Consider the following 15,273-nt stretch of genomic DNA (forward strand, 5'->3'; position numbering starts at 1 on the left):
TTAATTCTTTTTATCTGTAAGCCACCTAGAGTCACTTACACAGTGAGATGGGCAGCGTATAAATTTAATAAATAATAATAATTCTTTCACATATATCTAAATTTCAGGCAACATACCGTGCACTTACATGGTTTCTCCTCTATAGAAATTCTTAAATGTTTGGTGAGAGTTGCATTCCAAGTAAAACTCTCCCCTCATTCCAGTAATAATATGATTTCTTTGCTCTATAAATCATCTGAGAAATGATGACCTTTGTAGCAACACTGAAGCTCTTCCCACTCCCTGTGCATTTATAGAGTGATTTCTCTCCCTGCAGATCCTTTGATGCAAAGAGAACTTCGTTAGATGCTTCAATCTTTTTCCACATACATAACTTGCTTCTCCTTTTTCTTCCATGTATATGTTTATTATTTTTTTGATCTGGATTTTAATACAAGCTCCATTTCTGGAACCCGATACCCAGAATTAATTTCTGCCTTTTGATACTTGGTTCTTTCAAATACAGCCCTTGGCTTGGCCTGTCTCATTTGCTGGATGCTGCAACGAAAAGAGAGCTGGGCTTAAGAGAGCAGGAGAGGAAAGAAAGAAAGAGGCAGATCGGGAAAGAAACCAACTGTACTATTTGGAGAATAAGAGAGAACACTTATGTATCTCTTCCCATTTAGCATATCGACCATTGTTTCAACCTTAGCAACTTTGAAGTGTGTGGACTTCAATTCCCAGAATTCCCTAGCCAGCTTTGCTGGCTAGGGAATTCTGGGAGTTGAAGTTCACACCTCTGAAAGTTGCTAAGATTGAGAAACACCGCAGTAGACAGATGCTGACATAGCCAATAGAATCTGCTCTGAAAAATGTTCATCATCATCATCATCATCAAAATGTTCGTATATGCCACCAAACTCCCAACAACTCTGGTCAGCTTTTACAATTGATTGGTTTCCAGACAGAAGCCTTTTAATACAGAACAGGCTATAAATGTTTAAATAAATAAATAAATAAAATACAGGACAGACTACAAATGTTAATAAACAGGTAAATAAACAAACAAGGTAACCTGAACAATGGGACTGAAATGGTGAATTTCATTACATTGCACAATGGTTTCTAACCATCTAGTCTGTCCTTCCAACACATCCTGGAGAATGCCACGTTTGCCGACAGCTGATGTCTGTCGGAAACAGTTGACGGGAAAGTAAGGAGTCGGATCACAACACAGAGGTGCCAGGAGAAAGATGGGAAAGCCGAGGAAAACCGACTTCAGTAGGCACAGGGGGGCTTAAAGGACAAGGCTGCTTCAGTGATTCCGCCTTTTTGACCAAGGGATGGGACAATTTATTCATTCAGGCTAAATCTCAACTTTTCTCCAGAAGCTCAAGATTCCCTCCTTCCATCTTCCTTCACAACAACCCTATAAAGTAGGTTGGACTGTGAGATCATAAACGGTTCAGCTGAAGATGAGACACTCTTCTCATCAGCATTTTTTGACGAAGGCAGTGAGGAATCCCAACCAGAGAGGGCACGTTCTTGTAATACTCTAGTATGATTTGACATGTAGATCTTTGGTCTGAGTCCAACCATTTTTTTTATTTCTTAGATTTATATTCTCATTTATTTCAGGAGTTTGAGGAGGATGGTTTGGCTGAGAAAGTATAACTGGTTCAAAATCAGCCAGGGAGTTTCTGTGCACAAGAATAAACTTGAATCTTTCTTAGTCCAACACCTTCAGCACTATATACAGCCACATCTTGGAAAGTCATCCTGCCCGGAACGGGAGGGGAAAATATGTTCTCTTCACCAATAACCTCAGGCAGGATTTGGAAATGTTCCCAGTTCCTGCATAATTTTAAAGAAACAATAAAGTGGTGATGGAAAAAAATATACAAGGCACCCTTGACATTTCTAGAACCAAAGAGAAAAAGTGGAACTGAACTAAAGCTTAGTCCTGCTTTCCTTAGTTGTCATTGTTAGATTAACATAGGATCCATTGCAGAGCGGAAATTTCATGGCCTGAAAGCAGAAAGACAAAGATAGTAGCAGCTTTCAAAATGTTGCTACATCCTTTCAGGCACATGAGGTGTCCCTGTAAGGATGGAGAACCGAGGGGCAATGGTTCATTGCACCTGGGTGCTCTAACCTTACACATCAAAGGGAAGGAAGGACAGAGGAGAGACTACGAGCAACGGAGGGGCAAGGGAGAAGAAGAGGGCAGATGGCAGCAACCCCGTTCACAACTGAGAGACTGAGAGGCCACCATCACGCAAGCTGTCAACGCAGAGGAAGGGGCGGGACAAAGAAAAGGCGGGAGGACAAAGGAGGGAGGCGGGAGGAAGTGGAGGCAGTTATGGCTTTGACCATCTGAGGTAAAGACCTAATAAAGAACTTTGCATATCCATCGTGGCTTGTGCTGTGAGTTTCTGAAATTAGGCCTTAAAATAAAAACCTCACAGAAAGCCACAGCTGACAGCATGGAGGCCTTACCGGAGGGAACGGAATGCCCCAACGCTGACCCACACGAGGCAACGACATGGGGAGATACCACAGATACCCCGGAAGGCCGATCACCTCAAACGGGGGGAGAACGGAGGCCAAACTACAGAACCGCAGAGGCCTACCCAGAGGAAACCCCGAGACGATTAGAAGCTCCGCACACCCCACTGAGTGAAACGTGATTCCCAAGCAACCTGCATACCCCAGAAACTACATCGCAGGTGAGCACAGAGGAAGGAAGAGCAGAAAACCCCGGCCCCAAAACGAGAGGCTTACCAGTGGGATCGGAGAGCAGAGTGATGAGGCCGGAACAAGATATGGCGGCCCTACGCGGGGCAGTGGAATGCCTGCTCCAGGGGTTTGAGGCCAGAACGTGGAATCCAGTAGCAACGGGAGAGGGAGTGGCGCGAGGAGCGATCGCAGGCAAGATGGGGGGGCCATGGCTGGAGAGAGGGTGGTGACGAACCCCTGGGACCCACGGACCTCGAGCCCTGGACGGCAGAGTGCACGAGAGTTGAGGGCCCCAAGCCTCGGGCGAGGGAACGTGCGAGCAAAGGGAACGCAGAGAGGGTGGAGCGAACCGAAGGCGGGAGATTTGAATTAAGGAATGGAGCTGAAGCGAATGGCATGGCAGCAATAGGGAGAGTGTAATGGTTGCCTAATCCCAAATACTCAGTCTCACAAGCTCGGGCTTAAAGATAACTGATTTATTAAAGGAATAGTATGCAAATACAGAGAAAGCTGAGAATGAGCAAAAGCGCGCCAAATACAAACTTAAAAGCCTTGCCTTCAATGCAGTCCCGCCCCAAGCACCCGTCAGCACGCATCCCCTCCCAGGTGCTAGGAACCGTTACACGCACCTGGGAAAGTAACCTTGAACAGGAGTGCAAACCCAAACATGCATTCCAAAGTTCCAAAACAAAACAGAGCGCAGGAATGGAAAAACCCAGCCATGAGCAAGGCGGGTACACACGGAAAACAGTTTGACATGTGAAACGTTACGATGTTAACAGAACATTGAAATGGAGAACATGACATATCGCCCCCCCCCCCCAGAACAGTGCTAAGGAGCCGGTTTGTCGGGGTAGGTAGAGTGAAAACGAGCAACCAGGCGGGGTGAACGAACATCGGGGGCAGAAACCCATTCAGGATGAGGGAAATGCTTCCAGCGAACGAGGTACTGCAAAGTGGAATGCTGGCGGCGGGAGTCAAGGATTTCAGTGACCTCGAAGTGCTGTTGGTCATCAATCATGATCGGAGGTGGTGGAGCCAGATGGGGATGCCAGCAGTCCGACTGTAGATAGGGCTTGAGCAAGCTGCAATGGAAAACAGGATGTAAACGCTTGAGATTATGGGGTAAATCTAGTTTAAAAGTAACTGGGTTAATTTGTGCAACAATGGGAAAAGGACCCACAAATTTAGGGCCAAGTTTCTTGGAGGGTTGTGGTGATTTGATGAATTTTGTGGATAAGTAGACTTTATCCCCCACAGCAAAAGTAGGTTCCCGGGAGCGTTTAGCATCGGCATGGCGTTTGTAGGTGGTTTGGGCATGGTGTAGAGCTTGCTGAATGTTTAGCCACGAGTCTTTGAGAGTGTTAGCCCAGTCAGTGAGAGAGGCTGGGAGCGGCTGCGGGTGCGGGAGTTCAGGGATCGGGACGAACTCCCGCCCGAAGACAGCTTTAAAGGGAACTTGACCAGTGCTTTGATGCACGGCGTTGTTATAGGCGACTTCAGCAAATGGGAGCAAGTCCACCCAGTTGTCCTGTTGGTAATTGACAAAAGCTCGAAGGTATTGCTCAAGAGTAGAATTAACTGCTTCAGTAGATCCATCCGTTTCCGGATGCCAAGCGGTGGATAGGGCTTGTTTGGTGCCAAGCAGTTTTAAAAATGCCCGCCAAAACTGTGACGTAAATTGTGTGCCTGTCACTCACCAAACGGGCGGGGATTCCGTGAAGGCGGTACACGTGAACGAGGAAGAGTCGTGCCAGCTGTTGCGCGGTGGGGATAGAGGCGCATGGGATGAAATGCGCTTGTTTAGAAAAAAAATCTTTTACCACCCAAATGACAGTTTTTCGTTGACTGGGCGGTAGGTCGACAATAAAGTCCATGGATATGTCCTGCCATGGGAAGGATGGGGTGGCAACCGGTTGGAGGAGACCTTGAGGCTTGCCTGTCTTGCGCTTTGTAGCCGCGCAGACAGGGCATGCAGTGACATATGCCTTAAGGTCCTTTAGCAAAGTTGGCCACCAGAATTGACGCCGAACTAGGTGAAGTGTTTTAAGATATCCAAAATGTCCAGCCAACTTGTCGTCGTGGCAACGCTGGAGGATCGTTTTCCGCAAAGCATCAGGCACATAGAGACGATCGTTGCGCCAAGCAAAATTGTCAGTGAAAGTTACAGTGTGTAGATTGGCTTGCAACCAAGTATCATTTTTAAGGTGGAATAGCAACTGTTGTTGCAAGTCTGATGGAATTGGCAAGTGTGGTGACCGGGAGGGAGGCGGAGCGGCTTGAGGTTGAGTTTGTTGCGCTCGCGCTTGGCTGCGTGTCACCGCTGCCAGACTCAGTTGCTTTTCTGTCCACACAGTACCCTGCACCGTTGGCCCTGGGCCAGCATCTTGGGGTCTGCGTGACAGCGCATCAGCTAAAAAGTTTTTCTTGCCTGGTATGAATTTGAGGGTAAAATCAAAACGACTGAAAAATTCAGCCCAGCGAAGTTGTTTGGGGCTGAGTTTTCAACTGGTGCTTAATGCTTCTAGGTTCTTATGGTCAGTCCAGACTTCAAAAGGGTTTGAAGCCCCTTCTAATAAGTGGCGCCAAGTTTCTAAAGCGGTTTTTACAGCAAAAGCCTCCTTTTCCCAAACATGCCACCGTCTCTCTGTTTCGGTGAACTTGCGAGAGAGGTAAGCACAGGGTTTTAGGGTGTCAGACTGGTCTGACTGGAGCAGTAGTGCCCTGACGGAGAAATCGGAGGCATCCACCTGTACTACGAAAGGCTTGGTGGGGTCTGGATGCTGCAAAATGGGTTCGGTAGTGAAGATTTGTTTGAGCGCCTCGAATGCCTGTTGGCAAGTTGGAGTCCATTTAAGGAGCGCTCCTGGGTTTTTAGAGCATCGCGTATCCCCCTGCGCTTTAGTTTTTAACAGTTCAGTAAGGGGGAGGGCGATTTCTGCAAAATTTTGGGCAAATGCCCTGTAGAAATTGGCGAATCCAAGGAAACTTTGTAATTGCCTCCTGGTATGTGGAGGCTCCCATGCCACAATCGCTTCAACCTTGGCAGGGTCCATTTCAATGCCCTTAGCGGAAATTCTATATCCTAGATAATCGATTTGTGATTGATGGAAGGCACACTTGGACAGTTTAGCATACAACTCAGCTTTTCTCAATTTAGTAAGCACTTGACGCACCAAGTGAATATGTTCTGACATGGTTTCAGTATAAATCAATACATCATCCAAATACACCAGTACTCCCTTAAACAGGTGGTCGTGCAAGACCTCATTGATAAGTTGCATAAAAACCCCAGGTGCCCCCGATAAACCAAAGGGCAGGACTTCGTATTGGAAAGCCCCAAGAGGACAGTTAAACACTGTTTTCCACTCATCCCCTTCCCTTATGCGAATGCGAAAATAGGCTTCTCTCAGATCCAATTTTGAGAAGATTTTGCCTTTGGCCAGATGTGATAACATATCTTTGATAAGGGGCAAAGGATATTTATTTAATATTGAGACTGCATTAAGCCCGTGGAAATCGGTACAGAGCCTCAATGAGCCATCCTTTTTTGGTCTAAAGAGAACAGGGGCCCCCACCGGGGAGTTTGCAGGCTCAATGAAACCCCTAGCCAGGTTTTTGTCAATGAATTCCCTCAGCGTAGTTAGCTCTTTGGGAGACATGGGATAGATTTTTGGGTGAGGTAACTTTACATTAGGTAAAAATTCAATGGCACAGTCTGTTTTCCGGTGAGGTGGCAAGCGATCTGCTTCCTTCTCCCCAAACACATCAGCCAGATCCTGGTATTGGCTAGGCAGCCCTTCTAGCGGCGGAAGGGTTTGTACTGTAGTGTTAGCCACCCGTCCTCCCTCCATGTCCTCTAACAAGTCCTTTTCAGGTACTTTATAAAATCCATCAGCAAACGTTACAGTTCTATGCAGCCAATTGATGAAAGGGTTTTGTTGCACAAACCAAGGCATTCCCAAAATCACCAAAGGGCCCCCCACTGGAGCTATGACAAAAGGCAATTTCTCCCAGTGGGTGCCCATCTGTAAAGCCACCAGTCCTGTAGAGTGAGTGACTGCTTTCCCTCCCGCCATGGTCCCATCCAATTGCGTGAAGATCATGGGCCGTGGCAAAGGGAACGTGGGCAGTTCTAGGGCAGCTACGACATCAGGATGCATCAGCGAACGAGAACAACCCGAGTCCAGCATGGCCCAGACTTCGACAGTTTTGGTTCTAGAGCCCAATTTTACTTTGACAGTCATTGTAGGGAAGTTCCCACTCACCGAATCGTGGTCGCGCCCGGTTTCTTCCACCTGCCCAACGGCGCCCTTCAGGGCAGGTGGAAGGCGTTTCCCGCCGGCTGGTCAAATTGTAATTCCTCTTCCTCTTCCCCGAATGGGAGATCTGGAGGGTCGAGTTCAGCACAGGCAGCCTTCATCTTGCGCGGCAAGGATGGCGATTTTCCCGGCGCTTTCCCAGGCCGTTCCTCTGGTCGGCGTCTTGGGCACGAAGTAGCACGATGCCCATCTTTCCCGCATCTTAAGCACTGCCCTTTCGCAAATCGTCGTTCCCTTTCTTCCTCCCAGGTTTTTGGTTTAGGGCGACTCGAATATCCAGCAGCACGAGCCCCCTTAGCGGCTCGGGTTTGTCTCAGTTCCTTGCTATGGGCATACATTTGTAGAGCGCTTTCCGCACTGCCTGCCAACTGAATCCAGCCGTATAACATTTTAGGATCGTCCCTACACAAAGCCCAATGGAAGATTTCCGTCTCCAGCCCTTGCTTGAACATCTCTACCAAAGTCGACTGGGACCAGTCCTCCACCTTCCCCGCCAGGGCTTTAAATTCCAAAGCGTAGTCTGCGACAGAGAGGGTTCCTTGGTAAAGTTTTCTCAGGGAGTTCTTCGCTCTCTCTTGGGCCAATGGGTCTTCAAAGTGCTGTTTTAGCGCCCACAGAAACTCATCAAAGTCCTCTAACTCCGTGGCCTCAGCTTGGCACAGCTGTACGTACCAATCAGCTGCCCTCCCCTTCAGCTTGTTGGCAATAAAATTAATCTTGCCTTGTTCAGAGCGAAAACTTCGACCCCAATCCTCCATATAATGTCTAGCATTGGTAATGAAGAAGGAGAGCGTGGTAGGGTCCCCATCAAACTTCACCCCAAAGGGTGGAAAGATCCTTACCGGTTCCACTGGCTGTGGTGGCTCTGCAAACAACAACGTGCGTCGAGCCGCCAGGGGTGGCCGATCTCTGGACGCCCTTGACTCCCTTCCTCCCAACGGCCGGGGAGCTCGAGTCTTACTTCTTCCCCTGAATGACAGGGAACTCCGTCTTGGGAAAACCAGCTGAGAGGGGTCCTCTTCCCAGTCTTCCTGTAGGGACCCTGGGCCTCTGGTGACATCCTTTAGGAGGGTTACTATCATATCCATTTTGTCCTCTATTGCTTTCATGCGGGCAGGGGTGACCGGCTCTTCTAAGGGTCTATTGGTTACCACCACCCTCGGCGATAAGGGGATTTCGGGTTCCCAGGATGGCTGTGGAGATCCCCTCCCCGGTGCTGCTTCCACCTCGGGTTGGGGCTGGAGTACACCCCCTGTGGCACCCTGCACGGCTAACAATAGATCATCCAATTGGACATCTCACCTCTCCCGACGTGCTGCCCTTTGCGCTCTCGAAGTTGGAGCTATCAGAGTCTTCATCGAGTCCGGCTCTTCTTCGCTCCCTTCACTTTCGCGAAGCGGAGGTTCGATCATCGCTAGCGCTCCTCTTTACCCAAACTTTGGATGGGGCTAGCGGAAATGATATAAACGATTCTCAGCTTTATGTAATGGTTGCCTAATCCCAAATACTCAGTCTCACAAGCTCAGGCTTAAAGATAACTGATTTATTAAAGGAATAGTATGCAAATACAGAGAAAGCTGAGAATGAGCAAAAGCATGCCAAATACAAACTTAAAAGCCTTGCCTTCAATGCAGTCCCGCCCCAAGCACCCGTCAGCACGCATCCCCTCCCAGGTGCTAGGAACCGTTACACGCACCTGGGAAAGTAACCTTGAACAGGAGTGCAAACCCAAACATACATTCCAAAGTTCCAAAACAAAACAGAGCGCAGGAATGGAAAAACCCAGCCATGAGCAAGGCGGGTACACACGGAAAACGGTTTGACATGTGAAACGTTACGATGTTAACAGAACATTGAAATGGAGAACATGACAGAGAGGGGGTGAGACCCAGCCAGACATCTAGGGTAGAGACGCTTAGAAAAGGAGGATTGCCCACCTGGTGGGAGATGGCCCGAGGCCCTGAAGAAGCAGTGAACCCGACCCCAAGGGAGGCACATGACGCATGCAAAGAGAGAGGGCTGACTGCAGTCAGAACACCAGACGTTCAAAATGGAACAGCAACGGCTGTCCCCGAGCTACAAGGGAGATGGGTGCCCTCTACAGGAGAAAACGGAATAAGCCCAGACACAGCAAGGAGGCCCACAGACTGGGGAGGAGTCACCCCAGGCACTTGGCAATTAGAACCACCAATCATGGGGGGGCTGAGGAGCCCAAGAGTGAGGGAGGAGTTTTTGGGGGACAGAGGCCTCAATATCAAATTCACTGGAGACCCCAAGCAACTTGCATGTTTTCTAACACATGTCAGAGGGTTTATGAGGGAATCTGAAGGAACATTTTGCTCAGAGGATGCCAAAGTGCGCTATGTATCGGGGCGCCTCAAGGCAGGGGTAGCTGAATGGCTGGAGGGACTACATGAGGCAGCAGCTCCTGAACTCCAAAACCTTCAGAATTTCATGAAGGCACTAAAAGAATGTTTTGAGGACCCACTGGCTACAATGAGAGCCAGAGCCAGTGTGCAAACCGTAAGACAAGGGAACAAATCAGATTCTGACTATGCTATAGAGTTTAAAACTCTAGCAAGAAGGCTAACTGACTGGCCAGAGTCCCTAAAGATTGAGTATTTCAAGAGAGGCTTATGCCCCGAGATCCTAGAGTGGTCCCTAGTGCGAGGAAACCCCAAATCACTGAGAGACTGGATATGCCTAGCAGGAGAGGTAGAGGAAGTGCAAGCCCAAGTGCGACGCCAACAATGATCATATGTCACAGGATGGCGCTACAACACTACAAAGGCCCCAGCAGACGATAGGTGGCGGACCGGCCATGGGCTGAAGAAAAAGAACGAAGAGCACGTAGAGGCTTGTGCTTTCAGTGTGGGAAGGAGGGACACCGAGCAGCCAACTGCCCAGGCCCCTTGAAGCAGGGGCAGCCCAAGATCAATGCAAGCAACCCAAAGGCCCCAGATAAGAAACTCAAAACACCGGCAGCGGCAGCTTCTGAGAGGGGATGGCTTGAGTCATATGAGGACTCCGAAGCCTCTACCAAAGATGAACTCCCTGTCAGGAAACGACATGAGCATGCTCTAAACAGCGTTGAAGGGCAGGCATGGAAAGATGGGCACAAGGATCCCATGATAAGTGGGAAGTACCCAGTAGTGCTGGTGCATGCACGACTGAAAACACTAAGAGGTGGGGACCCCATCCCAATAGCTGGATTACTAGACTCGGGGTGCACACGCAACTTACTACACCCTACAATGGTAGCCAGACTAAAGCTACGGGTGGATAAGTTAGACAACCCTGTCACCTTCACCCAGCTGGATGGGGGGGATATGAAAGGGGGCGCTGTCAAATATTGTACCGAGCCAATACTTATGCAGGTGGGGAAACATAAAGAAGTCCTCAGATTCCTTATAACCCCAATTGCCCACCACCCCATGATCCTAGGGCTCGCCTGGCTCCGAGAATGCAATCCAAGAATAGACTGGAGGTCAGGACAAATCTATTTTGCCAATGGGGGCCACAACCAATTATCTGTAGGGCCACTGAACAGACAATCTGAGCTCACGGGAGCACTTGAGGAATTGGTTAAGAAGGAAACTGCAAATGAGGGACCCCGCATTCCCAGACAATACAGACCCTTGAAGGATGTCTTTGGCGAAACTGAGGCAGACCAGCTACCACCCCACCGAAAATCAGATTGTGCCATAGAACTTATCCTGGGGGGAGAACTACCCAAGGCAAAACTATACCTCATGACCACCAAAGAGCTTGAAGTCCTTTGCGAGTTCATCGATAAAAACTTACGATGGGGCTTCATTCGCCCTGCTACTTCATCTATGACTGCACCCGTACTATTCAGGACTAAAAAGGACAGATCCTTACGGCTCTGCACAAACTATCGAGGCTTAAACGCGGTCTGCACTTCAAACAAATACCCTCTTCCCCTGATGAGGGATATGTTGACCCACCTTTCAAAGGGCAAGATTTTCACCAAACTTGACCTACTGGAGGCATATTACCGGGTGCATATAAGAGAGGGAGATGAGTGGAAGACCGCCTTCAACTGCCAGCTAGGATCATTTGAATATCTCGTGATGCTGTTCGGACTACAGGGGGTGCCAGGTGTCTTCATGCATCTCATAAACAAGATTCTACATGACTTTTTATACCGGGGCATCCTCATTTATTTGGACAACATCCTCATCTATTCTGAAACAATGGAGGACCATGTGGCACTTGTCAACAAAGTCTTAACGCGACTGCTAAATAACCACTTACATGTCAAGTTATCGAAGTGCGAATTTCATAAGAAGCAGTTGGATTACTTGGGATACAGAATCTCCAGTGATGGAGTTGGGATGGACCCGGCTAAAGTCAGAGACATTATCGCCTGGGAACCTCCTCGAACCAGGAGACAACTACAGAGCTTCTTGGGATTCTCAAACTTTTACTGACAATTCATCCCACAATTTGCACAGGTGGCTTTACCACTGACCAACCTCCTGAAAACAAAGGAGCGAGGGAACTCAAAGGCAGCGAAGAGGCCTGGAGCTTCAATCCAATGGACTTCTGACTGTCAAAATGCATTTAACCAACTGAAAGTATTGTTCGCATCAGAACCAATTCTACGCCATCCTGACCCCACACGACCCCTAGTAGTCCAGGTGGATGCTTCAGATGTGGCAACTGGGGCCATTCTGCTACAGAAGGACGATGCTGGTGAATTGAGGCCATGCGCTTACTTCTCACGAAAATTCTCAGACACCGAATGACGCTGGCACGTGTGGGAGAAGGAAGCATTCTCAGTCCAGTGGGCACTGGTGACATGGTGGCACCTACTAGAAGGGGCTTCTCACCCGTTCGAGGTTTGGATGGACAAGAACCTAGAAGCTCTAAAATCTCCGCAGAAATTGAACCCCAAGCAGATACGATGGGCACAATTTTTCCGATGCTTTAACTTCACACTGAAATACTTACCGGGAGGCAGGAACGTCTTGGCGGATGCCCTCTCTCGCTTACCCCAACTGTACATCCCAGAGACCCTATGAAGGAACATCCTGGAGCATTGCCATGATGCCAAAGTGGCGGGACATTTCAGATTTGTGAAAACCCTTCATTTAGCTAGACAACAATTTTGGTGGCCGACCTTGAGGAAAGATGTGGAGGAATACACAGCAGCTTGCCCCATCTGTGCCATAGCTAAATGTATCGGAGGCAAGCCTAGAGGCCTTTTACAAACCGTGGCGAGTCCAAGCCGCCCATGGAAACAAATCACCATGGATTTCATTGTTGAACTCCGAGAGCAAATGGAAGATGGTCATATGGATGGTCACTGACCTTTTTTCAAAACAGTCTCACTTCGTCCCATGTGCCACACTTCCCACAGCCAGTCAACCGGCTAGGATGTTCATTCACCACATCTATCACCCTCACAGTACTCCCGAATGTATCATAAGTGACAAAAGAACTCAATTTACTTCCAGATTCTGGAAGCAATTTCTCAAGTTAATTGGTGTCGACCAAGGCCTAAGCTCCGCCCACCACCCAGAAACTGACAGGGTGAGTGAACAAAGGAATCAAATCCTCAAACAATACTTGCGCTGCTACATCAGCCACCAGCAAGACAATTGGGTCGATTTACTCCCATTCGCCGAGGTAGCATATAATAATGCAGTACACGTGAGCACAGGATTTACGCCATTTCAGGTCGCCACCGGACAAGCCCATCCTGGAACTCCCACAACTCTGCACCAAAATACTCTCCTTGAATGATTGGATTGCACAACTCAGGGACAGCTGGCCTACAATTGTCAAGGCGCTTGATGATGCCAAGCCCGATTACAAAAAATACGCTGATAGAAAGAGGTCCACCGAGTGGCGCCTAAAAGTGGGAGACATGGTTTATCTACTAAATACTTGAAATCGAATCAGCCGTTGAAGAAACTCGGCTCAAAGTATGTCGGCCCGTTTCCAATCACGCAACTTATCAACAATGTCACAGTGCAACTCCGACTTCCAAAAACATTGCACAATATTCACCCAGTCTTCCATTGCTGTCTTCTTAAACCAGTACGAACGTCAACGCGATGGCACCCTAGACCACCCCCACCCACCCCCACACTGATTGATGGTGAACAGCACTTCGAGATACAAGAAATTCTAGACTCCAGACTATGTCGGGGGGGCTTACAATACTTAGTACGCTGGAAACACCTACCAGACAAAGAAAATGAGTGAGTGGCAAGCCACCATGTCCGAGTGCCCCGCCTAGTCAGGGCATTCCATAAGCAATATCCCATTAAACCTACATAGCTTAAACAGAATGCTTTGTCATATGTACCTCCTAATGCTTTGTCATATGTACCTCCGCGTCACAGCCTGCTTTTTTTTTTTGCCAGGTACCTCTGTATCCAGGGGACAAAACGGGGGGAGGCCATCTTTCCGCAGGGAGGTGGCATGTAAGGATGGAGAACCCAGGGGCAATGGTTCATTGCACCTGGGTGCTGTAACCTTACACATCAAAGGGAAGGAAGGACAGAGGAGAGACTACGAGCAACGGAGGGGCAAGGGAGAAGAAGAGAGCAAATGGCAGCAACCCCATTCACAACTGAGAGACTGAGAGGCCACCATCACGCAAGCTGTCAACGCAGAGGAAGGGGCGGGACAAAGAAAAGGCGGGAAGACAAAGGAGGGAGGCGGGAGGAAGTGGAGCCAGTTGTGGCTTTGACAGTCTGAGGTAAAGACCTAATAAAGAACTTTGCATATCCATCGTGGCTTGTGCTGTGAGTTTCTGAAATTAGGCCTTAAAATAAAGACCTCACAGTCCCAGTGCTTTGTAAAAATTGTGCATCATCTGCTGATTCTCAGGCAAATTAGATTAAACTATCAATATATTCCCAAACGCTGAACTGTAAAGGAAATGCACTTATCCATCACCCTCCCCTGCAAAAAGTTGCAGTTTAACATGAAAACTCAACTGCCCTCAAATCACCAAGAATATAACGCACAGCACAACTTATGCAACTGCAATACGCATACTCATACAACCTCCCCCAGTAACATCCCAACTCCAGTCTACACTGCAAACAAGCCTCAAAGAAACAAACAATAAGCAGTGCAAAGGGAAACTGCCTACTATTACCAAAATGGCCTAGGTACTGTAACACCCAAACTATTCAAATTCTAAAGCAAACACAAGAGCTCCATTTAAAAACCACCAATATACAAATATCTAAAACATCAAAACATTATCTCAATAAAAAACACTTGGCTACAATGCAAGCATTCTCAAAGAATTATTCCCAAATCACTAAGTTGCAGTTCAAGCACACTATTCCTCAAAAAAGAAGACATATTAAAAAAATCCAGTGGTAATGTAAACATAGCTCTTCTTCCCCAAAGGTTAAGCTACAATGTAATTCCCATGGCCACCATCACCATGGGAAGAATAAGAGATTTATTTAAGAAAATTACAGAAATCAAGGAAACTTTTCATGCACTGATAGGCATGGAAAAAGAAAGAGAAGGCAAAGATCTTCTGGGAAAAAATGATATACAGAAGACATGGTGCAAATTATACTGCAGAGTTGTACAAGAAAAATCCCCAAATCACTGATACATATGAAGGTTTGATCACTGAACTACAGCGAGACATTCTGGGAAGTGAAGTTAAATGGGCCCTAGAAAATATTGCTAAAAGCAAAGCCGCAGGAGTTGATATTACCAGAACTGTTTAAAATATTACAAGATGATGCAGCTAAAATATTCCTTGCAGTTTGCAAGCAGACATGGAATACACAGCAGTGGCGAGGGGAACAGAAAAAATGTTGATTAGTGGTTAAAGGCAACAGGCCACAAATTGGGAGACTTTGAGACTTAGTCCTGCTTTAGGTCCAAAGCCAGTCCCTCTCTCTCAGCTCTAGGAGAGGTGAGGGCAAATCACTTCTGAAATCTTGCTAAGAAAACTGCAGGGACTCATCCATGTAGTCATCCAGAATCAAGACTAACTCAAACAAGAGACCCAGTTTGGTATAGTGGTTAAAGGGACCAGGCTAGAAAATGGGGATCATGAATTCTTCTGCTTTACCCATCTGACTTACTTTGAGCCGGTCCCCCTCTCTCAGCCCTAGGAAGATGACAAAAGGAAAGCTGCTTCTGAAGACGTTGCCAAGAAAACTGCAGGGACTTGTCCAGACAGTTGCCAGGAGTCAAGACCGACCTGAAGGCACATTTT

At 47.9% G+C, this 15,273-nt stretch overlaps 1 protein-coding gene across 2 annotated transcripts in view; it reads right to left on the reverse strand.

Annotated features, from left to right (window-relative positions):
* Window positions 1-339: 339 nt before the first annotated feature.
* The window catches only part of RFWD3 (ring finger and WD repeat domain 3), a 36,301-nt gene continuing 21,367 nt past the window's right edge, over window positions 340-15,273 (reverse strand). The window contains exon 12 of one of the 2 annotated variants that reach the window (XR_010068599.1): window positions 340-537. The gene's annotated coding sequence lies outside the window, so the exon portion shown is untranslated. Of the gene's footprint in view, window positions 538-15,175; window positions 15,259-15,273 lie in introns of those variants that run through there. The other variant, XR_010068600.1, reaches the window with a different exon arrangement.

Source organism: Candoia aspera, chromosome 11, assembly GCF_035149785.1.
Source record: "Candoia aspera isolate rCanAsp1 chromosome 11, rCanAsp1.hap2, whole genome shotgun sequence".
NCBI classification, from domain to species: domain Eukaryota; kingdom Metazoa; phylum Chordata; class Lepidosauria; order Squamata; family Boidae; genus Candoia; species Candoia aspera.